Genomic DNA, 24,433 nt, shown 5'->3' on the forward strand with positions numbered 1-24,433 from the left:
CCTTTTCTCCAGCGTCTCTTCAGCTGGCTTCAGCACACACCGGCACGAACTTGCTTGCTTCACAGCTTTTGCTGACAGCTCCATAACCTATTGGGGTGATTGATTGGAAGCTTTGCTTGCCCCCGGAGTCCACACGCTTCCTCTGCGCGGCCTGCTCCCTCTGGGCAGCCTCCAGCTTCCGTTAGCAGAGTGAGACACAGCGTCGAAGCAGAAGCGGTAAGCCGTGTGTGCGTAATAAATCAGGCTGATGCACGCTTTCTTCCTTATCTTACAAATAGCTTTATTCTCGTAGAAAAACAACAGATCGTAAATCTCCCGGTGACACAGCACCCATTTTCCGCTCCTCTCCCGGAACGAGCAAGACACAGACTGAGAGCGACAGAGTAGAACACTCCCCTTCAGTATTCTACGCCACGCCTCAGAATGTGAGAGGTCACTCAGAACTTCTTAACCCTGTAAGTTCTGACTCTCTCCAGGGAACCACCAGAAGACCCTCGGAGGAGGACCTCCGGGCTGAAGGATTGGGGTGGAGATGCTCCTTCAGGTATACTGCGCTGAGCATCCTGACCTAACATTTGCCTCGCTTAACATAATTAATTAGTAAGTGAAGTTTTCCTCTTCCATTCAAGCAGTACAGGAAGTACCCCCGGCGTCCCCGGGTTTCTCCGTCCTCCACCAGTTGCAGACTGTGGGCCGGGGGGGAGGGGTGGCATTATTAATCCGGGAAGATTGTTCTTTCAGGGCTCTACCATCGCCATCGATCCCCGGCATTGAATGTGTTGGCCTAGTGTGGGGCTCCGAGGTGAGCTTGGCTGTCTGGCTGGTGTACCGGGCACCTAGTGCACCAGCAGCCACCCTGTCAGGCCTGCTGGAGGCGGTGGCCGGCTGGGCCTTGGAGTTCCCTAACCTATTGGTATTGGGGGACTTCAACATCCATGCTGATGCCACTCCCTCCTCACAGGCTCTGGACCTGGTGTCTTCCATGGCGACACTAGGGCTCTCCCAGTTTGTTTCGGGCCCCACACATCAAGCAGGCCACACGCTGGATTTGATCTTTGGCGTCGGTATAGATGTGATCATGTTTCCTTCGATGAAGGTGCCATGGTCTGATCACTACGCTCTGAAAGCCAGGATTGACGTTCCACCCCCACCCTGCTTAGGTGGCGAGCCGATTTGGGCTCGCCCGCAGAGGCTGATGGACCCTGATAGATTCCGTCAAGCCTTGCGGGACCTTGCTCCCCCTGGCGACTCATTGACTGAGCTTGTTGAGGGCTGGAATACCCAGCTCCTGGCAGCCATCAATGAAATCGCACCTAAGCACCCTCTGCGACCCCGCAGAAACCGGGCTCCCTGGTTTACTGAGGAGCTCCGGAAAATGAAGCGGGACCTCAGATGGCTAGAGCGAGTATGGCGGGGTGCCCGTGACGGAGCTTCAAGAGCATCTTATAGGGTTTTTATGAAAACCTACGAGATGGCAGTGAAGGCCGCTAAGAAATCCTACTTCTCGGCCTCCATTGCATCCGCTAGCTCTCGCCCGGCGCAATTATTTAGTATAATTCAGTCTTTAACGTCCCTCGAAGGACAGCCAAATTTAAATAACAATTTGACACACAGCTGTGAGGCATTTGCGAGCTTTTTTGCAGAGAAGGTCCTGTTGCTCCGCCATGACCTCCCTGCCAATTTGGATACAATAAAGGAACTGGAGGCCCCTCGACTGTCCTCGGGTCCAGTATTGGACCACTTCAACCGGATATCCCCAGCCGATGTGGACAGACTCCTCCGAGCTGGAAAGCCCACCATGTCCTCTCGACCCGTGCCCGTCCTGGCTGATTAGAGCGTGTCCAGACGAGGTGCGGGCCCCCCTGGGTGATATCATCAATTTGTCCCTTGGCACCGGGATATTCCCAGGGGAACTGAAGGAGGCAGTGGTGCGTCCGCTCTTAAAGAAAACATCATTAGATCCCTTAGATCTATCCAATTACCGCCCGGTTTCGAATCTTCCATTCCTGGGTAAGGTGATTGAAAGAGCGGTTGCTGAACAGCTTGGTAGGTTTCTGGATGAAACATCGGCTCTCAATCCATTCCAGTCCGGCTTCCGCACTGGTCATGGGACCGAGACGGCTCTGGTCGCCCTAACAGATGATCTGGGCAGGCAGATGGATCGAAGCAGGTCGGGGCTGCTGATTCTTCTAGACCTGTCAGCAGCCTTTGACATGGTCGATCACGAACTCCTGGACCACCGCCTTGCCGACGTGGGGATCCAGGGCACAGTCCTTCAATGGCTGCGCTCGTTTCTCTCTGGTCAGGGACAGAGGGTGGCGCTTGGGGGGGGGATTGTCATCGCGCCACTCCTTGGTGTGTGGAGTGCCCCAGGGTGTGATACTCTCCCCAATGCTTTTTAACATCTTTATGCGCCCCCTCGCCCAGCTTGTCCGGAGTTTTGGGCTGGGCTGCCATCAGTATGCTGATGACACCCAACTCTATCTATTGATGGATGGCCATCCTGACTCGGCCCCAGACACACTGATCAGATGCTTGGAAGCTGTGGCTGGATGGTTACGTGGGAGCCGGTTGAAGTTAAATCCTTTGAAGACAGAGGTCCTCTGGCTGGGACGGGACGATATGGGATTGAGGGGGCAACTCCCATCTCTTGCAGGGGTGCAATTAGTGCCAGCACTGTCCGTTAAGAGTTTGGGTGTAATCTTCGATACCTCCCTCTCCATGGAGGCGCAGATTGCAGATATAACAAAGGCGGCATTCTTTCATCTCCGCCAAGCTAAGCAGTTGGCTCCTTACCTCTCTTGCCCTGACCTAGCCACTGTGATCCACGCGACGGTCACCTCCAGACTGGATTATTGTAATTCGCTCCACGTGGGGCTGCCCTTGAGACTGACCCAGAAACTCCAGCGGGTGCAGAATGCCGCGGCGAGACTCCTTATGGTTTCTTCGCTGCGAGATCACATTCATCCGGTGCTATACCAGCTGCACTGGCTCCCGGTGGAGTACAGGATCAGGTTTAAGGTGCTGGTTTTAACCTTCAAAGCCCTATACGGCCTAGGACCCTCGTACCTACGGGACCGCCTCTCCTGGTATGCCCCACAGAGGAACTTATGGTCTTCAAATAAAAACATCTTAAAGGTTCCAGGCCACAGAGAGGTTAGGCTGGCCTCAACTAGAGCCAGGGTTTTTTCGGCTGCGGCTCCAACCTGGTGGAACGCTCTGTCACAAGAGACAAGGGCCCTGCAGGACTTGACATCTTTCCGCAGGGCCTGCAAGACAGAGCTGTTCCACGAGGCCTTTGGTCAGGGCGCAGCCTGACTCCCTCCTTTGGCAATCTTTACAAAACTTTAGTTTATGGTTGCCATCAATTTTGTTTTTAATTAATTTTTATAATGTTTTTATAATGTTGCACTATTTTAGTGTTGTTCGCCGCCCTGAGCCCGGCTTCAGCTGGGGAGGGCGGGATATAAATAAAATTTATTATTATTATTATTATTATTATTATTATTATTATTATTATTATTATTAAGAACATGCAAAAAGGAATACTACTTCTAGAATTTCCAACTCCTGGCATAAAACAGCACAAAGGTTGCCTTTTCTTGACCATCGATCACCTGCACAAAGTCCCTACACCACCCCCTATTGTGCTTCAATACAGCCCCATTGGTCAGGTCAGACACTGAGGTGCAGCGCTGAGGGCCTTCTGGTGGTTCCCTCATTGCGAGAAGTGAAGTGACAGGGAACCAGGCAGAGGGCTTCTCGGCAGTGGTGCCCACCCTGTGGAACGCCCTCCCACCAGATGCCAAAGAAATAAACAAGTATATGACATTTAGAAGACATCTGAAGGCAGCCCTGTTTAGGGAAGCTTTTAATGACTGATGTTTTAATGTATTTTTAATCTTTTGCTGGAAGCCCCCCAGAGTGCCTAGGGAAACCCAGCCAGATGGGCGGGGTATAAATACTAAAAAATTATTATTATTAAATTATTGTAGTAGTAGTAGTAGTAGTAGTAGTAGTAGTAGTAGTAATAATAATAATAATAATAATAATAATAATAATAATAACAACAACAACAACAACAACAACAACAATAACAACAATACTTTATTTATACCCCGCCCATCTGGCTGGGCTTCCCCAGCCACTCTGGGCGGCTTCCAAAAAAATATTAAAATACTGTGATACATCAAACATTAAAAGCTTCCATAAACAGGGCTGCCTTAAGATGTCTTCTAAAAGTCTGGTAGTTGTTGTTCTCTTTGAAATCTGGTGGGAGGGCATTCCACAGGGCTGGCGTAACTACCAAAAAGGCCCTCTGCCTGGTTCCCTGTAACTTGGCTTCTCGCAGTGAGGGAACTGCCAGAAGGCCCTCGGTGCTGGACCTCAGTGTCTGGGCAGAACGATGGGGGTGGAGACGCTCCTTCAGATATACTGGACCGAGGCCATTTAGGGCTTTAAAGGTCAGCTCCAACACTTTGAATTGTGCTCGGAAACGTACTGGGAGCCAATGTAGGTCTTTCAAGACCGATGTTATATGGGCTTGGCGGGTGCTCCCAGTCACCAGTCTGGCTGCCGCATTCTGGATTAGTTGTAATTTCTGGATCACCTTCAAAGGTAGCCCCACGTACAGCGCATTGCAGTAGTCCAAGCTGGAGATAACCAGAGCATGCACCACTCTGGCAATACAGTCTGCAGGTAGATAGGGTCTCAGTCTGCATACCAGATGGAGCTGGTAAACAGCTGCCCTGGACACGGATTTGACCTGTGCCTCCATGGACAGCTGTGAGTCCAAAATGACTCCCAGGCTGCGCACCTGGTCCTTCAGGGGCACAGTTACCCAGTTCAGGAAAAGGGAATCCTCCACACCTGCCAGCCTCCTGTCCCCCAAAAACAGTACTTCTGTCTTGTCAGGATTCAATCTCAATCTGTTAGCCGCCATCCATCCTCCAACCGCCTCCAGACACTCACACAGGACCGTCACTGCCTTCACTGGTTCTGATTTGAAGGAGAGGTAGAGCTGGGTATCATCCACATACTGATGAACACCCAGCCTAAACAGAAACAGAATTTGAAGGGGCAGTCTTTTCTGGCAGTGCCAAATGAAGCTACCAACCCATTTCTAAGTCCTAAAATCCACAATTTCTCTGAATACTTGAAAAACCCAGTGGTGCAGGACCTCCTAGCATGGCATCTGCTGGGGAACATTTCCTAGCACTTGGCTGGGAGCTGCTGCAGCGCTATAGTCAGGAAAGGCTTTCTGTATATCGGTAAGTCCCAACAGTTGAATAGGAACCTTCAAAAACAATGTATGTATTTGTATCTCATATGTTTTAAGCTATTTCACATGTCCACCAAGCACGAGAAAATGTCCCTTCATCTTCTTGACATTTCCAACAAACATTTGGTATGTTTTCATGTATTCTAAATAACTTCTCGGGAGTTAGATACCAACAATACTGAAATATATATATATATATATTTAAAAGTCTATTTTAAGTCATAACTCAATGTATATTTTAACTCTTTAGTCCACATATGTTACCACTATTCCAACTGTACAATATAACCAAAAAAAGAGAAAATCTTGCCCCTTTAATCATGCACTTTTTAGTCTGTTCCTCTCCCATTTAGGATTTCAACAAAAGTTTGTACATTTTTGATATCACATGATGTGCACAATTGTATCTCAAAACCCGTCTTCCACTCTTCCATACCCCAAGTCTTCATTTCCAACTAGAATCTCTCAATCAATCAATCAATCAATCATTTATTTGTATGTTGCCTTTCCAAATTTCAAACCATGTGCAAGGCAGCTTACAAAAAAAATAAAACATTACACAGCTGCAAACATAACAAAACTAGTCGTAAACAATGAACAAAATATCAAAAAGTACAAAACGAAAATGAAAAAAAAATCCACATAAATAGTAAGATTCCATGTAAATCATATAATCCAAACTAAAGAGATAAAAAAATTATCATCAGCAACAGCAACCCCCCCCCCCCCGGAAAAAGAACCCATAAAAACTCTCCTCCCTGCAAGAGAGGGGAGTGGTTGTGGGCGGGAGCCGAGCACCGCCCCTAGCAGGGGGCATTAGCCCCCTGCCTCCCCCTCACCTGGCTGGCACCCACGCCCCCTCGGCAGGCATCCAACCAGGTGCCTGGAAGGGGCGTGTTCAGCAGCCTTTTGCTGCGGCGCCAGCCTCTCCCCGCCCTCTTTCTTCGTCGTCTCGGGACAATTGTTGCTGCCTATCCCAAGCGGGCGGTTCACCTTGTTGCTTACCTTTCGCATATCCGTACGGCTTGCGCCCTCTCAGGGGAGGCCGCCGCCATAAACTATGACAAGAAGTTTCGAAGGAAGGCTTCTAGGATCCCGTTAGCACGCTGGGATCAAATCGAGAACGGCATCTGGTCGGTAGTTGTTGGTCCATACATAGAGAAGAAACCAGTCCACCCATATCGGTCGGCCAGGACCGAGCAAAGTAGGGATTTCAAGCGCAGGGTATGCTGGGAGTATAATAAGGGGTTTTGCCAAAGGCCATCTTGTAAATACCCGCACGAATGCGAAAGATGCGCCGGGGCCCACCCTGCAACATCTTGCTTTAAGGGGGGGAAGCAGCCCTTTCGTGGAGGCCGGGGGTTCCATCATTCCAGTTCCAGGGGAGCCCCCGCGGCAGGGAACAGAAGATGAGGTAGTTCTGGAATTGGCGTTTTCCCCCATCAAGCTCGCCCCCCTTTGCAACCTTCTGTCCTTTTACCCGGATAGAAATGCAGCATCCTACCTCCGGGAAGGATTTTCCAGCGGGTTTAGAATCCCTATTGCAGGTTCTTTGATAGCGAAAGATTCCCCCAATCAAAAGTCAGTTAGAGAGAGACCGGAAGTCGCTGAGAGAAAGATAGCCAAGGAAGTGAGCGCTGGCAGGGTTGCAGGCCCATTTGACAGACCCCCCATCCCCAACTTACACGTATCACCATTAGGCATCGTCCCCAAGAAGACCCCTGGGGAATTTAGGCTCATTCACAATCTTTCTTATCCGAAAGGCGGCTCGGTTAACGACGCCATCCCGCAGGAGTTATGCACGGTAAAATACGCTTCCTTTGACCAGGCAGTTAAACTAATCCGGAATTTTGGTCGCGGGGCACTTTTAGCAAAGTGCAATATTGAATCGGACTTCCGCCTTTTGCCAGTGCACCCCAGTGACTTCTGGTTGCTGGGTTTCAAATTTCAGGGAAATTACTATGTTGATAGGGCCATGCCGTTGGGCTGCGCAGTAGCCTGTTCAGCATTCGAAACTTTCAGCACATTCTTGGACTGGGCCTTGCGTTTTAGGACCAATTCCACTGGGGTCACGCACTATCTGGATGATTTTCTTTTCGTGGGAAAGTCCAACACGGGGGAATGCGCCTCCTTGCTTGGGGCCTTCTCAGCTCTGGCCCAGGACTTGGGTGTTCCCCTCGCAGCCGAAAAAACTGAAGGACCGGCCACGCGCCTCACGTACCTGGGCATCGAGTTGGATACAATGGCCCAGTCATCCCGCCTACCTGAGGAAAAAATTGACGCCCTTAAAGAAATAATCCGAGACACCCTTACCCTAAGGAAGATCACCCTTAGACAAATTCAATCCCTATTAGGTCATTTTAACTTCGCTTGCAGGGTAGTTTCCCCTGGTCGCCCCTTCTGCGCTCGCCTAGCCAGGCTGTCAGTTGGTCTCAGACACCCACACCACAGGGTCCGTCTGCCGACGTCGGTTAAGGCTGACCTGGAGGTGTGGATGACATTTTTGGAAAACTACAATGGGGTATCTCTATGGCAGGATGTTTTAAATTTGTCATCAGACTTCCAGGTCCAATCAGACGCGGCTGGGTCTCTAGGCTTTGGCTTGTACTTCAGGGGACGTTGGTGCGCACAACGATGGCCAACAGGATGGCAGGGTCAGGCCATCACGCGGGATCTCACCTTTCTTGAGTTCTTTCCTATAGTGGTGGCCGTTCACATCTGGACGGAGGAGTTTCGAAATCGCCGCGTATGCTTCAGGACCGACAACCTGGCAGTGGTGAACATATTAGCCAGGCAGTCATCTCGGTCTGCGAGGGTCTCCTCCCTTCTGCGGGCATTCGTTCTCCGGTGCCTTGAGTACAACATAATATTTTCAGCCAAATTTATTCCTGGGACCAGTAATGATATAGTCGATGCCTTGTCTCGCTTTCAGATATCTCGCTTCCGGTCGCTAGCACCTGGTTCACAACCGTTGCCCGAACCCTTTCCGGAGCACCTGTGGAACGTTGGAGACGCAAAGTGATTCAGGGAGTATTAGCGTCTGTCGCACCCTCCACTCTCAGGTCTTACAAGAAGGCCTGGTGCAATTTCCTGGGTTTCAGGTCTGGGTTATCTGGGCTGTCGCATAATGTGCCACCCACCACTGACGATGTTCTTCAGTACCTTTCCCATCTTGATGATTTGGGACGTGCTCCCAAAACCTTAAAGATACAAGTAGCGGCCATCAGCTTCTTTTCAAAAGCCACATTTTCTTACGACCCGTGCAGCAACTTTCTGATCCGTAGAGCTATTGAAGGTTGGGGCAGGTTACAACCCCCCAGGGCCGAAGGCCGTAAACCAATTTCTTATGGGTTGCTGTCTCAAATACGCACGAAGCTCAGGTCGATTTGCTGGAGCAAGTTTGAGGCCCGCCTCTTTTCTGCAGCGTATGCCATCGCTTTTTTTGGCGCTCTGAGAGTTGGCGAAGTCGTGGTGGAAGCTAGCGCAAGGGGTTCAACGCGCGGCCTACTTATGGAGGATGTGCAGTTGTCTGAATCGACCTTGACGGTCAGGATACGCCAGTCCAAAACTGATCAGGCTGGTAGGGGGGTTCTAGTTAAGCTGACAGCGTCGGCTCAGCAGGGCCCATGCCCGGTAAAGGACACTAGGCGGTACCTCTACCTTAGACCACCCGGCCCGGGCCCGCTCCTGGTTCACGAAAATGGGTCACCCTTGTTGAGACACCAATTCACCAGGGTACTCCGCAAAGCTATCGAGGCGTGTGGTTTATCGTCCCTTGAATATGCTGCGCACTCATTCAGAATCGGAGCCGCAACAACAGCCGCCCACTTGGGTCTGCCTGCGGATAAGATCAAAGAATTGGGTCGGTGGAAATCCAATGCTTATAGAGGTTATATTCGTTAGATTGCGCCCGGATACATCACTCCTACTTACCGGTTCTTTTCTCTGTCCTTTCATCCTCAGCTGTGCACAGGAGACGCGTGTGGATTTGCGGCCACAGTATTGTCTATTGGGCCCGTGTTCGGGCGGTCAGCTGTGGCCTCGCGCCTAATCTTGGTTTACCACCTGGAGTTCGAGTTTCCTGGTTTTCAAGAAGAGGCATGCGCTGGGACGAGCTTATGCCATTGCTGTGGGAGAAAGTTGCCACGTTCGGCCCTCCCAATATCCTTGTCATTCAATTAGGGGAGAATGACCTTGCCAACAGAAGGAGCGTGGACTTGTTGTCAAACATAAAAAGAGACTTGAATGCGTTTGCAGCCTTATGTCCCAGAACGACGGTGTTCTGGTCCTCTTTGCTGAAGAGAATTTTTTGGCGCGGTGCGCAGAGCTGTATGGCCATTGAAAAAACCAGGAAACTCGTAAATTGGGCAGTGGCCCGTTGGATGCGCTTCATGGATGGCCGAGTCATTTATCATGACCGTATCCGGATCGGCGACCAAGCCTTATACCGGAATGATGGGGTGCATTTATCAGACCTGGGGAACGACATTTGGTTAGATAGTGTCATCAATAGCATCCGGGATTGGTTACAGCCGTGAGGGTATTGGCGGCGAGCCTTTTGGCTCGGGTGGCGGTTAGGCATTGGAGTAATGTGTTGTGGTGTGTCGAAGAGCTAGGTGTGGCCATCGCCTATGCCTTCAATTTAGGGGTATTCCGTTAAAGGAATCTGGCGGTCGTGTATTTCTGTCCGATGCCTGCTTGGCGGGAGGCCATGGCACGGCCCTCGGTGACATCAGGGGAGAGCCTATAGTTGGATTAGCATCAACAGGCTCCACCTACTGGTGAATAAACCCACTTGCTTGAGAGATCCAGTGCCTAAGCCAATACCTTTTCACTGCTGTAATCAATAAAGTTGTGGCCTTTCTTTGCCCATTAACCTTATATAACGTGTCCTTGTGTATTCTTTCCACATTGCGGGGGTCGGGTCCTCGAACCACAAACAACACCCCAACCCTCTTTTATTAAGTGTAAAAGAGAAACCCCTTGTTTAAATTTTACAATCTCCCCGTTTCCACTTTAAGATCTCTCAATAGATTAACCATTTCTCTTTATCCGTCACCCTTTTGCGTATAAAAAGTGTCTTCTTGTGAAACCCAAAATAGAGTCTTTGCTTATAAACTAACTTTATATCTATTTTCAGATTCTTAATACGCCACGCACGTCTAATACAGTGGTTCTCAAGGTGCGCATTTACTCTGACTTGTTCTACCATAAATATCCAAGCCATCTAACCCTGAAACCCTAACCTTCTAATTCCAAGTCTCTTCTTTCTCAATATCCCCATTCCGTTAACCGCACCAAGCAACAAGCTGTAAAATGCAAGTTTAAAACACAAGCATTCCTTTGCATCTCGCAGAACTTTAAATGTAATTTAGGTCTTTTTGCCACCCTTTAAATGGGAAATTGGTAGTCGAGCCATACTTTTTGGTAAAACGTTCGTCTGGATCCCGGAAGTTCTACCTGAGATGGGAGGTTCCGCTAGCACCAGCCACTTCTCCTTCTGCAAGCAGCGCCACCCGAATTCCCACCTGGGATGAGCCGCTAAACTGAGCCACCGGAGAAAAACTAGGGCGGGCGGCAAGTGGGAGGGGGAAGTCGTGCGCTTCTGTCCCGTCAGAAAAGTGCTGCTCCTCCCAGGAGGTTCGCGTCTCCGCTCCTCCACATGCAGCTGCTGGGTGACCTTGGGCCAGTCACACCTCTCTGAAGTCTCTCAGCCCCACTAACCTCACAGAGTGTTTGTTGTGGGAGAGGAAGGGAAAGGAGAATGTTAGCCGCTTTGAGACTCCTGAAGGGGAGTGAAAGGCGGGATATCAAATCCAAACTCTTCTTCTTCTTCTTCTGGGCTGCCTCAAAGCCCATCAAGGCCACAGGCTGCTAGCATGACTCATCCCGGCTTCCGCATCTGGGGGGAAAGGGTGCGTGGTCATAAACGCTGGCCTTGGCAACTTGGCTGAGCTACCTTGGGCCAGTCCTTGGGTCAGCTTAGCCTCCCTCACAGAGGGTTGTTCTGAAGATACACTCAGGAAAACACCCGAGGCATGAAGAAGAAGAACGAGGAGAGTGGGGTCTGGAAAGGGGGGTGGGGAGCGCTCCCACCCCAGCCGCTCCAGGATGGGAAGTGCGTCCCAGGGGAAGCGGGATTCAGGCGGAGGAGGACGTCGGGTTGGGTGGGGGTTGCCAGGAGCAGCACGATGTCCCTCCAACCCCCGGCTTCCACTCTCCAGGCAGGCGCCCAACGTGGCCAGCCGGCACCTCAGCCTTGGCGGGCAGATCCCGGGTTCAGCTCCAGATCCAGGTTCTGATATTATGAGGGAGAAACCATAGCTCTGCACCTTTCCCACATCATGCATACTTCTATGATGTCCCCACTTTCCCCCCTCTCGCAAAGCCCCAAAGCCTCCTACATCGTAAGCCTTCCTTACAGGGGAATCATCAGAACCACCTGTGCTGCAGAGCTTCTGGCTGAAAGGCGACTCATGGAGATTTGCAATGACTGCTGCAATGCACCCCTAATGATTCAGATTGTATCGTTATAGCCTTATTGTGTTTATTTGTTGTTGATATATTAAATTTGTATAATCTTTGAAGCGGTGTGGCTGTGAGTACCATGAAGGGAGCCTGCACTTTGTGATTTGCCAGGGCACTACTGCAGGTTAGGAAGGAGGAAGAGGCAAAGATCCTTTCCTCAGTAAAACATGTTTGCACCCAGGGTGTTTCCAGACTGACAGTATTTTGTGGGAGGGATTCAGGTCCAGCCCAGAACTTCAGCTTTTCCAATGAGAATGGATTAAAGCACTCTGACCATTTTCTTAGTAGAGTCTAACCACTGTTGTAAGTTTTGGGCAAGGAAGACATGAACGCAAAATGAACAAGTGGTCGTCTCCTCCGGAGGAACCCCTGCACTGTAGATATGTTGACAGCACACTTACAGGTCTTTGGCATCGGCATCCCAGAACTGTGAAGGTTGCCTCAACTGTTGAGCAACACAGCTAAGGAAGAAGGAGTGGAGTGTCTCCGGGGGGAGCATAGCTCCCATTCCCTTCCAAACACACAGACAGGACAGTGTGGTGGCACCCAGGGAATAGTTGCAGCAGCCGGATGGCTGGCTGAAACACACACCATTGCACTCTTTTTGGATGGGATTCAATCTGAATCAGCCAGTTAGTGAACTTGGTGCTCCTGTGCAACAAACCCACTACAAAACTGCTCTTCCCCGCACACTTCCAGGTCCCTCCAGCTGGGCTTTTTTAGCGTGATGGGTTTTTCTCACTCCAGAGCAGTTTGTGTTTAAGCTGAAGGTCACCAGGAAAGCAAGGGAGACTAAAAAAAATTGCACTCTTGGTTTCCTGGAAGAAGATCAAAAGACTCCCATGGACTAGAAGAGACATCTCATTAGCAACTGGGGAAATGCCAAAGAACTTTGGATATCTGATTGGGAGGTTTCTGATGCAGTATTAATTTAACAAGGAGCCAGGAGTGAAACCGAAAGTAGACTGACCAGCTAGCTGAATCCAATTATATTGCTTTTTTGGGGGGGCCCTCTAAAATTTTACTTTTCGATACTTGTACTTCCAGGGTGAATTGAATGGGGGGGGGTTGGAGGAGAGGCAGAAAGAAGAGCTAACTTTTCCGTGGCTAGGGGGCGCAATCTGGAGGGTTCTGCCGGGGCGTAAGATCACCTAACTACTGCTCTGCGCCTCTGGACTAGGGGTGGATGGTGCTCATTGGGACTGGGAAGGTGGAAGGCAAGGAGGCCAACAGTAGGTGGCGCCAGAGCCAAGGAGTGGCAGAGCAAATGCGTTCTGTATCTGAGATGGAGTGGGAAGGGGCTGGCAGCCGCTGCAGCCATCCCTGGTCTGCCCTCATGGAGCGGCCAGAATCCACTGGGCAAATGCTCATCTTGCCAGAGTCTGGGTCTTCTGCTGTTGCTCTCTCAGAAACCGTGCCCAGGTGGGATGTTTCGTTTTTCGCAGCTGCTTCATCCCTGAGGAAGTTGGAGGTGACGCAACTCCTGCATCTCTGACGTGGGAAGGTTTGGGGGTATAACAAATTCCACCCTTCTTCCTTGGCTCCCTGGAAAGAAGGCATCTTTACATTTTGAGCGCATTTCACAGGCCAGGAGCCAAGCACCCCTTCCTGAGGGGGAGAAGAGGCCCAGAAAAGATGAGCCCTTCTGTGATGGCCTGGGAATCCGATTCAGAGGCTGAACCGGAGGAATCCCAGCCTGCACAGGAGTCCCTGCCTCCAGGGCCAGCTGAACTGGGGCAGGACCTTGATTCTGAAGCGCCTGCATCTGTGCTGGATCCTCAGGAGCAGGCACCAGGTGAATCCACTCTGGCTCCAGAGGTGGTTGAGGACTCAGTGCCTACAGGTGAGTCTCCCCCTGGGCCCAGTAACCCTTCGGCCTCTCCTGAACTGCAGAGGCTCAGGGCAGAGAGGCGAAGGGAACTGGTTTCTCCCAGGAGGAGTGCTCGCCTTAAGGCCAGGAGAGGCGGGTCTCCTGGGGGCCGGGACCGCCCCTGGCCTCAGAGAAGATAAAGGCCAGTCAGCCCGGTCCCAGGTTGCGGAAGCAACGTCGTTGTTGAGTACCTGTTCCTGCCCGGACCCAGACCTGACCCTCCAGTGTTCCTGTCCCCGCCCGGCTTCCTGCTTCGGACCTCGCCCCGCTCCTTGTGAACTGTTTCCAGGCTAGTGACCCAGAACTGGACTTTGACTACGTCAACGGTAACCTTCCCCCCGGGACCAGCACAGTTTGCTCCCGCCAACCCACACTCCCCCTTCGTTGGGGTGCGTTCGGGAAGAACCAGAAGCCATGGCCGACCAAGCAGCTGCGCTGGTGGCATTGGCCCAGGAGAACCAGGCCTTGACTCACACCGTGCAGCAGCTCAGCAATGCGGTTACGGCACTTCAGCAGCGGTTGGACGCCCTACCAGCTCCTGGGGCCGACGCCCCGGCTCCTGGCAAGCACCCAGTGGCTTTGCCAGAGAAATTTGTTTTTTTTAAAAAGAAATATTTATTAAAGTTTTACAAAGGCAAGAATACAAAAATACATGAAAAAATAAAAATAAAAATAAAAAATACAACATACAAAAGACAAAAAATAAGAAAAATTTAAAAACAAATACGTTTTTCATAACTTTAAACTCCTTTGCTTGTTTCTTTGACCTCCTCACACCTCCCCTTTTTGTATTCCCATTTACATAATCAAGTCAGCAATTCCTTACCCTCTTTCATTTATCTTAACTCAATATCTTAACATTTTTTAACTCTATATTTTCATCCATTATCAATTCATTTTTGCATATTCTTATTAACTTTGTTGCTAATGCCACTTATTTTCAATCCAACATCATTTTAACATTTATTAATTTTACAGTGTTTCTGCAGATAGTCTTTAAATTTCTTCCAATCTTCTTCCACCAACTCTTCTCCCAGGTCTCGGATTCTGCCAGTCATTTCCGCCAATTCCATATAGTCCATCACCTTCATCTGCCACTCTTCCAGGGTGGGTAAATCTTGTGTCTTCCAATACTTTGCAATAAGTATTCTTGCTGCTGTTGTTGCATACATGAAGAAAGTTCTATCCTTCTTTGGCACCAATTGGCCGACTATGCCCAGGAGAAAGGCCTCTGGTTTCTTCAGAAAGGTATATTTAAATACCTTTTTCATTTCATTATAGATCATCTCCCAGAAAGCCTTAATCTTTGGGCACGTCCACCAAAGATGAAAGAATGTACCTTCATTTTCTTTACATTTCCAACATTTGTTATCGGGCAAATGATATATTTTTGCAAGCTTGACTGGTGTCATGTACCACCTGTATATCATTTTCATAATATTCTCTCTTAAGGCATTACATGCCGTAAATTTCATACCGGTGGTCCACAACTGTTCCCAGTCAGCAAACATAATGTTATGTCCAACATCTTGTGCCCATTTAATCACAGCAGATTTAACCGTTTCATCCTGCGTATTCCATTTTAACAGCAAGTTATACATTTTTGAAAGTATCTTAGTTTTGGGATCTAACAATTCTGTTTCCAATTTTGATTTTTCCACCTGGAAGCCAATTTTTTTATCCAAATTGTAGGCCTCTCTTATTTGATAATAATGTAGCCAGTCTCGCACTTTATCTTTTAATTTCTCGAAACTCTGCAATTTCAATTTGTCTCCATCTTGTTCCAATATTTCCCAATATTTCGGCCAATTGGCCTCCATATTGAGCTTTTTCTGAGCCTTTGCTTCCATTGGTGACAAGCACCTTGGGGTTTTAATTTCCAGTAAGTCTTTGTATTTTATCCAGACATTAAACAATGCTTTCCTGACAATATGGTTTTTAAATGCTTTATGTGCTTTAACCTTGTCGTACCACAAATATGCATGCCACCCAAAAACATTATTGAAACCTTCTAAGTCCAAAATGTCTGTGTTCTCAAGAAGCAGCCAATCTTTCAACCAGCAGAATGCTGCTGATTCATAATGAAGTTTAAGGTCTGGCAGGGCAAATCCACCTCTTTCCTTTGTGTCAGTTAGTATTTTAAATTTTATTCTGGGCTTCTTGCCCTGCCAGACAAATCTAGAAATATCTTTCTGCCACTTCTTGAAACAGTCCATCTTGTCCAAAATTTGCAATGACTGAAACAAAAATAACATTTTTGGCAATACATTCATCTTTATAGCTGCAATTCGACCCAACAAGGAAAGCTTCAAATTTGACCATATTTCTAGGTCTTTTTTCACTTCTACCCAACATTTCTAATAGTTATCTTTAAATCAATTTAAATTCTTAGCAGTCATATTAACCCCCAAATATTCTACTTTCTTAACTAATGTTAAACCAGTCTCCTTCTGAAACCTCTCTTTCTCAGTTGGTGTAAAATTTTCCCAAGCACTTTAGTTTTTGACTTGTTCAGCTTAAATCCTGCCACATGACCAAATTCTTGAATCAGTTCTAATACTCTTTTCGTACTAGATTCTGGCTCCTGTAACGTCAAAACTAGGTCATCTGCAAAAGCTTTCAATTTGTATTGTTTGGCTCCGACCTGAATACCTTTAATCAGACGGTCCCTTCTAATCATATTCAGCAAAACCTCCAGAACCGAAATAAAAAGCAATGGAGAAATTGGGCAGCCTTGTCGTGTCCCTTTCTCTATCTTAAATTCCTCTGTCATCACATTATTGACTATTAACTTAGCCTTTTGTTCTGAGTAAATTGCACTTATACCATTTTCAAACCCTTGGCCTACCCCCATTCCCTGAAGATTTTTCTTCATAAAATTCCAAGAAATATTATCAAAGGCTTTTTCCGCATCTATAAAAATTAGAACTGCTTTGGTATTGATGTTCACTTGCAACTTCTCCAAAATGTTAATTATATTCCTTGTATTGTCAGACAGATGTCTACCTGGGAGAAAGCCAGCTTGGTCTTTATGTATCTCTTCGACTAATACCTTTTTTAATCTGTTAGCCAAGATATCAGCAAAAATTTTGTAATCCACATTAAGCAGGGATATGGGGCAGTAATTCTTGAGTTGTGTCTTTTCAGACTCAGTTTTCGGTATAAGTGTAATGTAGGCTTCCTTCCACGACTCTGGCGCCTTTTTCCCCTCCAAAATTTCATTACAGACCTCCTTTAGTGGCTGAATTAACCAGTCTTTCAAAGATCTATAGTATTTCGAGGTTAGACCATCCGGCCCTGGAGATTTACCCAGCTGCATGTTCTGAATGGCACCTTCTACCTCCTGTTCTGTAATTTTGTGGTTCAACATTATCTTATTTTCTTGAGAGAATTTTTGTAATCCATTTGTTCTTAAAAATTGGTCTAAATCAGTCTCTTTCTGTGGCCCTTGTGTATATAGTTGTTTAAAATATCTCTGGAAGCACTTTCTGATCTCCAATGGATTCTGTATGTTCTTTCCTTCCTGTCAGGGAACTGCCATCGGAAGAACAGGAGGTGAAAGGGCTCACAGAGGTTGGGAGAGACTTATCAGCTGAGGAGGGAACCAGCAGGGGGAGAAAAGGAGCTCCAAGGGAAAGTGAGTCGGAGGGATGGCTCAGAGACACTTCCAGCGAAAACAGTGGGGAGGTTTCAGGACCTCCTATAGGGATACCCACTCCTCGCCGGAAACTGTCGCGCCGAGAGTCCAGAAGGCGCGTTTCCGTTAAGGAGCTTTTATGCTGGAGGAAATTCCGTAAACGCCCACTGTCGGATTCTACCAGCGACTGACGGAGCCATGTTTAAGGAGCTCCGTTACAGACAGAGGTTTGTGGACTTAGCCAAACTCTGAGGGACTATGAATTTGGCGCACAAGCAGCTCATCATCCCATCACAGCAATCCGACAGTCCCTGAAAGCAGCTTGTGCAGAGAGGCATCATGAGCAACCCAGCCAGAACCGGAGAAGCGGGAGGAGCTGGAGCGGGTCCAAGCCTGGAAGAAAGGTACCGGGTGTTGGAGGTCCAGCTAGCGCTGCAAACGGCGAGGCTCGAGGAGAGGAGGGCGCAGGATGCAGAAAAGGCAAAAGGCTCCCCACTGGCAAGAAAGATGCCAGGATTGGTGCAGAAGTTTGGGGGGGATCCCAGGAACTATCAAGCCTTTAGGACAGAGATGCAGTATGCTCTCAATCTGCAGTTTGACGACTTTCCAGACGAGGAATCGCGAGTGGCGTTTGTGGTTGGCCATCTCGAAGGGGGGGCGAGAGACTGGGTTAGACCCCTGATGGCAGGGAATAATGACGTCCTGAAGGACACGAGGAAGTTTTTTCGTGCCATGGACCTGATGTTTTCCAGCGACATTGAGCAGGGAGTGGTGCGCAGACAGTTGATGGCTTGTAAACAGGGGAGCCGATCTGTCCGTGAGTACTGGACTGAGTTTACCATGTTGATACATAAATTGGGGTGGGATCTATCGGCGGAACCCATTCAAATGCTTTTCGAAGAGGGGCTTTCTTCGGCGGTGAAAGACGAACTTTCCCGGGCGCCCAGGGCGGAGTCTATGGACCAGCTGACCAAATCAGCGCTGACCATTGGAGCGCGCCAGGAGGCGAGAGCCTTGGAGAAGCGGGAAGGGAAAGGGGAGTGTTGGAGGGATTTCCGCGTTCCAGAGATTCCGGAGCCAACCTTCCCACCAGGAGAGCCGATGGAAATTGGAACAGCGCGCGCGCGCGCAGTTTCAAATCCCAGTGAAGGGCGGAAGAAGGAGGGGAAGAGCGCCAAGAAATGTTATCTCTGCCAGCAGCCAGGTCACTTTGCCAGAGTCTGTCCACAAAGAAAGGAATGGCAAGGGATGGCAGGAGCTGTTGGGGGAAAGGAGGAGGAAGTCCAGGAGCAAGTAAAAGCCAACGCCTGGCTGACACCGTCAGGGCACAGCAGCCAGGCCAAGGAGCAGTAAAAGTGCCCACGCCGGAACCTCCAAGACCAGCCCTAGTGATAGAGGTGTTGCTAGAGCTGCCAAACGGACACCCACTAAAGATAAGGGCGCTATTGGACTCAGGCAGCTCCTGTAATTTTATGAGTAAGGAGTTTGCAGCTGAACACCAGATACAGACAATCCCTTTAAATAACCCCTTGCAGGTGACCACGATCGATGGGAGGGAGCTGTTGGGAGGAGAAGTTAGCCTACAGACCGTCCCAATGGTAATGAGGGTGGCCAGGCACACCGAAAGAATAGCGTTCAATGTGGCCACCTTGGGAGGGGCTCCCATCATTTTGGGAATGAGCTGGCTAGCGTTGCATGATCCGCTAGTGGGCTGGCATCAGAGAGCGGTCTCCTTTGGGTCAGCACATTGCATAGAACACTGCAAAGAGGGGAAGGCTCCGGAAGGGGCAAAGGCCTTTCTAGCAGGGACGGAAGTAACGGACAAAGGGAAGGTGCCCAAACAATACGCTGACCTGAGCAATGTATTCAGCGAAAGGGAAGCAGACAAACTACCACCGCATAGAGCCTTTGACTGCCAAATCAATCTATTTTTTTTTTATTTATAATATTTTTATTTTTCCATATAAACACAATACAACAAACATAAACATACAAAAAAACACAAAAACAAAACAAAAAACATGTATCATTTCATATCCTAATTTCATATCCTATCTTCCCCGACTTCCTCATGCCTCCCCTTTCTGTATTCCAACCCACGAAGCAGATCTCTCCCGGAGCTCCGGTCGAGATCCGCCATTAAGCGCCGGCGCTAACCGGAAGTCCGACTGCCAAATCAATCTAGTCCCTGGGGCCCAGCTCCCAGTGGGCAAGCTGTACGCCATGTCAGACAGGGAAATGCAGGAGTTAAGGGAGTTTATTGATAAAAACCTGAAGCGAGGTTTCATCAGAGAGTCCAGAGCGATGGGGGGCAGCCCAGTGTTTTTTGTGGACAAAAAAAAAACGGATAAACCGAGACTTGTAGTGGACTACCGGGCCCTAAATGCAGTGTCGGAACCAGTGGCTTTCCCTATGCCCAGAATTGATGACATTTTGACCAGGGTGAGGAAGGGAAAGATCCGTATACAACCTGATACGGATAAGGAAGGGGGATGAATGGAAAACCACCATGTTCACCCCTTTGGGGGCTTTTGAATATCTCGTTATGCCCTTCGGATTACAAGCAGGCTCAGCATGTTTTCAATCGTTCATGAACCACGTCCTGGGACCTCTGCTCTACAAGAATTGCGTGGCCTTCCTAGATGACGTGTTAGTATATTTAGAGAATGAGGAGCAGCATGTAAAGGACGTCAGGGAAGTGTTGAGCCAACTGCAAGCAAACCAGCTGTGGGTGAAATTGGAGAAGTGTCAGTTTCACACCAAGGAGGTGGAATTCCTGGGGTACCGCTTGTCAGACAAGGGATTAGCCATGGATCCAGGTAAGGTCCAGGCGGTGCTGGAATGGAAGACACCGAAAACGAAAAGGGATGTGCAAAGATTCTTAGGGTTTGGGAACTTTTATCGTAAGTTCATCAAGAACTTTGCCCACTTAACGGCTCCCATTACGGACTGTCTCAGCAGCAAGAAGAAATTTGTTTGGACGGCGGAGGCGGAGCAAGCATTTGAAGAATTGAAAAGGGCATTCACTTCTGAAGAACAGCTCCTGCATGTGGATTTACAAAAACCAATGAGAGTGGAAACTGATGCATCAGACCGGGCGGTGGGGACGGTGCTTCTTCAGCCGGGAAAGAGTAAGTCGGAGTGGAGTCCGTGTGCTTTCTTCTCGCGTAAGCTAAACAAATCCGACAGGAACTACACGGTATATGACCGAGAACTACTCGCCATTCACGAAGCGTTCCGGAGATGGAGACACTTACTAATTGGTGCACAACATAAAGTGCAAGTGTGCACGGACCACAAGAATTTAGAGTATTGGAGAACGGCACGAGTGCTCAACCAACGACAAGTGAGATGGGCCCAGGAGTTCTCCAAATTTCATTTTGAAATTTGCTATGTGCCAGGTCCAGAAAACGTCAGGGCGGACGCTCTCTCACGCAAACCTGAATATTTGGAGGGGGAGGGAGCACCCGAAGAGAGACATATCATCCCAGAGGACCGCTGGGTGTGTGGGGCGGCATTGGTGGGGCAAAGGGAACTGGTAGAGGGAACGGAGAATGATGAATACGCCCAGAATAAGCTCAGATGTCTAAGGAGAGAGGGAAAAAACCCCGGGGGTTTTGAAGAAAGAAACAGGGCATTGTATTACAAAGGGGCTATATATATACCCGAAGGGGAATTGAGAGGGAGAGTACTCAAACAGCTGCACGACAACCCCACAGCGGGGCATTTTGGGCAACACAAGACCATGTGGTTGGTTACCAGGGAATTTTGGTGGCCCAAGGTGAGGGAAGATGTACGGGAGTATGTAAGAGGGTGTGACCAATGCCAGCGAGCCAAAGGAGAAAGGCGGGCGCCGGTGGGGTTACTAGAACCGTTACCCACACCAGAACGACCATGGGAGGCGGTATCGATAGATTTTTAGGACTGATCTGCCGAAATCCAAGGGCAAAACCGCCATACTGGTCGTAGTAGACCTGTTAACTAAGATGTGCCACTTTGTAGCTTGCTCACATGCAGTCACGGCGGAAGAGACAGCGAAATTGTTTGTAGAACATATCTTTAGGCTGCATGGCACCCCCTTGAGGGTGGTCTCAGACAGAGGTAAACAATTCACGTCCAGGTTCTGGAGGAAGCTCATGAGCTTACTGCACGTAGAGGTCAATTTTTCGACTGCCCGGCACCCTGAAACCAACGGGCAGGCGGAAAGAGCAAACGGTATCCTCCAACAATACCTGAGGTGTTATGTCAATGACAGAGAGAACGATTGGGTCGAAAAGTTGGCGCTGGCGGAATTTGCCTACAATAATGCGGAGAATGTGTCCACCGGGATGAGCCCCTTTTTGGCTAATTATGGGTGCCACCCCAGGGCATTTCCAGGGGTAGGAGGGGAGAGATGGAGCGTCCCGGCAGCCGAACATTTTGTAGAAGAAATGGAAGCGATCCATCGTCAACTCCAACTCAACTTAGAAAGGGCCAAAGAAGAATATAAGAGGCAGGCAGACAAGAACAGAAGGGAAGGTGATGTTACGAAAAAAGAGCAATGCTGCAGCTGAGTGCTCCAGATGGCTGGAAAGCCAAACAGGATGTTGATGTTTTGGGACTGTACCGTGGGAACAAGGGACAGTCTATTCTGTGCACTGAGCACCGGATGTTAGCTCAGAGTGGCACATGACCCTGTACTGGAAGTACATGGGAGGAGTTATTCTCTCTCTGCTGTTGGTGTTGAGAGAGTGCAGACACGTTTTCTCTGTACTGCTGGAAAGACAGAAATAAAGGCATGTAAATACATTTCTGTCTGTCTCTCTCCCCTCCCTGGGGATGGGGGAGGAGGAAAGGTGTGTTCTTCTCACGTTTGAGGAGGATCGCCGGGATCTCGCCTTGTCTTGCCGGGAGTCGCTGACGGGGGAGATCAACAAGGAATCCAAGCCGGGCACCTGGAGAGTGGCCAATTCCTCTGACTGAAGGCTTGATTCCGACAAATGGTAGCAGAAGCCACTGGTTATCTGATCCATGGGAATCAGCATGAGAGGTGAGAGGTTGATGGATCGTGTGCCATCCTCTGCACCAAGGAAAAAAGATAACGTCTGCATTGCAGCCAGAAGCTGAACAGACAGCTGGACACCGAGAGGGGGTGTTTTCCAAGCAACGGAGCCCATAAAGGTATGCTGAATTTCGGGCAAAAAGTGTGAATGCAGATTGATCATTCTCTGGTTCACAAGAGCTGCGTTTGGAAAAACAGCTCTGAGAGCAAAGGCTTGCATACCAGGGATTCTTGTGGCTAGATAAGAAATCCTGTCTCAAGGAAGGTATGCACAGTTGCTAAGCAACGACAGTCAGTACAGTGGAAAGTTACTGACACGTGGGGCCGGCAAAGTGAGAGCCTGGGAAAGCGAAAGTTGTTTTGTCTTCGCTTCTTTGCAAGGACTGTGAGACAGCTTACAGATTGTCTGCCAGAAGGCAGTAAACACCCAGAAGAGACTTTTGGATTTTACAGGCTCGAGAGTGAGAGCTGAGACTTGGATTCAAAATGGATGCCAAGAAGGGGGGACCTTTGCCTTACCCGCCTCCCCTGACCAATGACAATCATTCATCTTGGTCTGTAAAGATGAAGGCCCTGCTTCAGAATCAGAGGATTTTTGGGGTGATTGAGAACCCCATCCCTCAAGCACCAACGCGAGGTTGGGAATCACAGAATGTGAAGGCCAGGACGGCTATAATTCTGTGTGTCTCGGATGATCAACTTGTGCATATTCAGGATTTGGAATACGCGCAAGAGATTTGGGAGACGCTGCGTAGAACACATCAGAGGGATGCTGGTTCTTCAGCGTTGCTGTATTTTGAGAAGCTGACCAATCTGAGGCTTGCGCCTGATGGAGATGTTCAAGCGCACCTGACGGAATTGAAATATCTGCGCCAACAGATGGTGGAACGCAATTTCCGTCTACAGGAGGAAGTGTTCTGTTTCATGATGATAAACAGCCTAAATCGGACTTACAAAACCGTTGCCAGTCAGCTTGGTTCCCTTCCGGCGCAACTTTTGACCGCGGAGAGGGTGTGTGCCGTTGTTTTGAATGAACACGACCGCCTTGCTGCACTGGAAGTCAAGGACAGGGGGAGGGAGGAACGGAGTTCTAATTCCCCCACTGTTGTTGCTACTGGAGAGAATGCAGTAGCTTTGAACGTTGTCCGATGTTACAATTGTGGACAGGCTGGGCATCTTCAGCGGAACTGCAAGAAGCCACGCCAGCCTAAAGGAGCTAAGAGCCGCTCAGCAAAGCCTGAGGCAGCAGGCAAAGGTCATACCAAGTCTTCGGTGAAACCAGCAAAGGCTTTGATGGCGAAAGGAACCACGCCAGATGTTGGACACTCGTTTATAATCGATACGGGCTGTTCTGTTCATATGTCCCCACACAAAGGACTCTTTTCAACGTTTAAGAAGCAAAGCTTCGCTGTGAAACTAGCCAACGGTCAGGAGCTGGATGCGACCGGGATAGGAACTGTGTATCTTAAGAGTCTGAACCTGACTATACACAATGTTTACTTGGTTCCTGAATTGAAGTTCAATCTGCTGAGTGTTTCACAGATTGCAAAGAAAGGACTGAAACTGTCCTATGATGCTGAGAGCTGCAAGATCTTCAAAGATGGAGAGTTGTATCTTTCTGCCAGAGAGAAAGATGGACTGTATTTGTTGAACTTTGAGCAAAGTGATTACATGGAATGTAATTCTGAGTCTAACTTGATTTCTCTTGCAGGTGTGACCAAAACGAGCGCCAAGAAGGTGGCCAGGGTCGACAGAGCGTTTCAGCGGGTGTATGCTGATGTGATTGGTCCTCTAGAACCATCTAGAGGCAATGCAAGATTTTATCTTGTGTGTGTGGATCATTTCTCTAACTTTGTCTGGATTTATGTGTTACAGAGGCCACAGGAAGCCTTGGAAAGGTTTCAGGAGTTTTGTGACAAGGTTAAAAATATGCATGATGCTAACATTGATTGTCTTTTGACAGATGAGAAGCAGATTTTTCTTTTACAGGATTTCCAGAAGTTCCTGCAGAAGAAAGGGATAAGACACAAGGTTGCTGTTTCAGGGGTGTCTGTGTACGGGTGAACAAAGAACACA

Source organism: Podarcis filfolensis (genome assembly GCF_964270895.1).
Source record: "Podarcis filfolensis genome assembly, chromosome: W".
Classification (NCBI taxonomy): Eukaryota; Metazoa; Chordata; class Lepidosauria; order Squamata; family Lacertidae; genus Podarcis; species Podarcis filfolensis.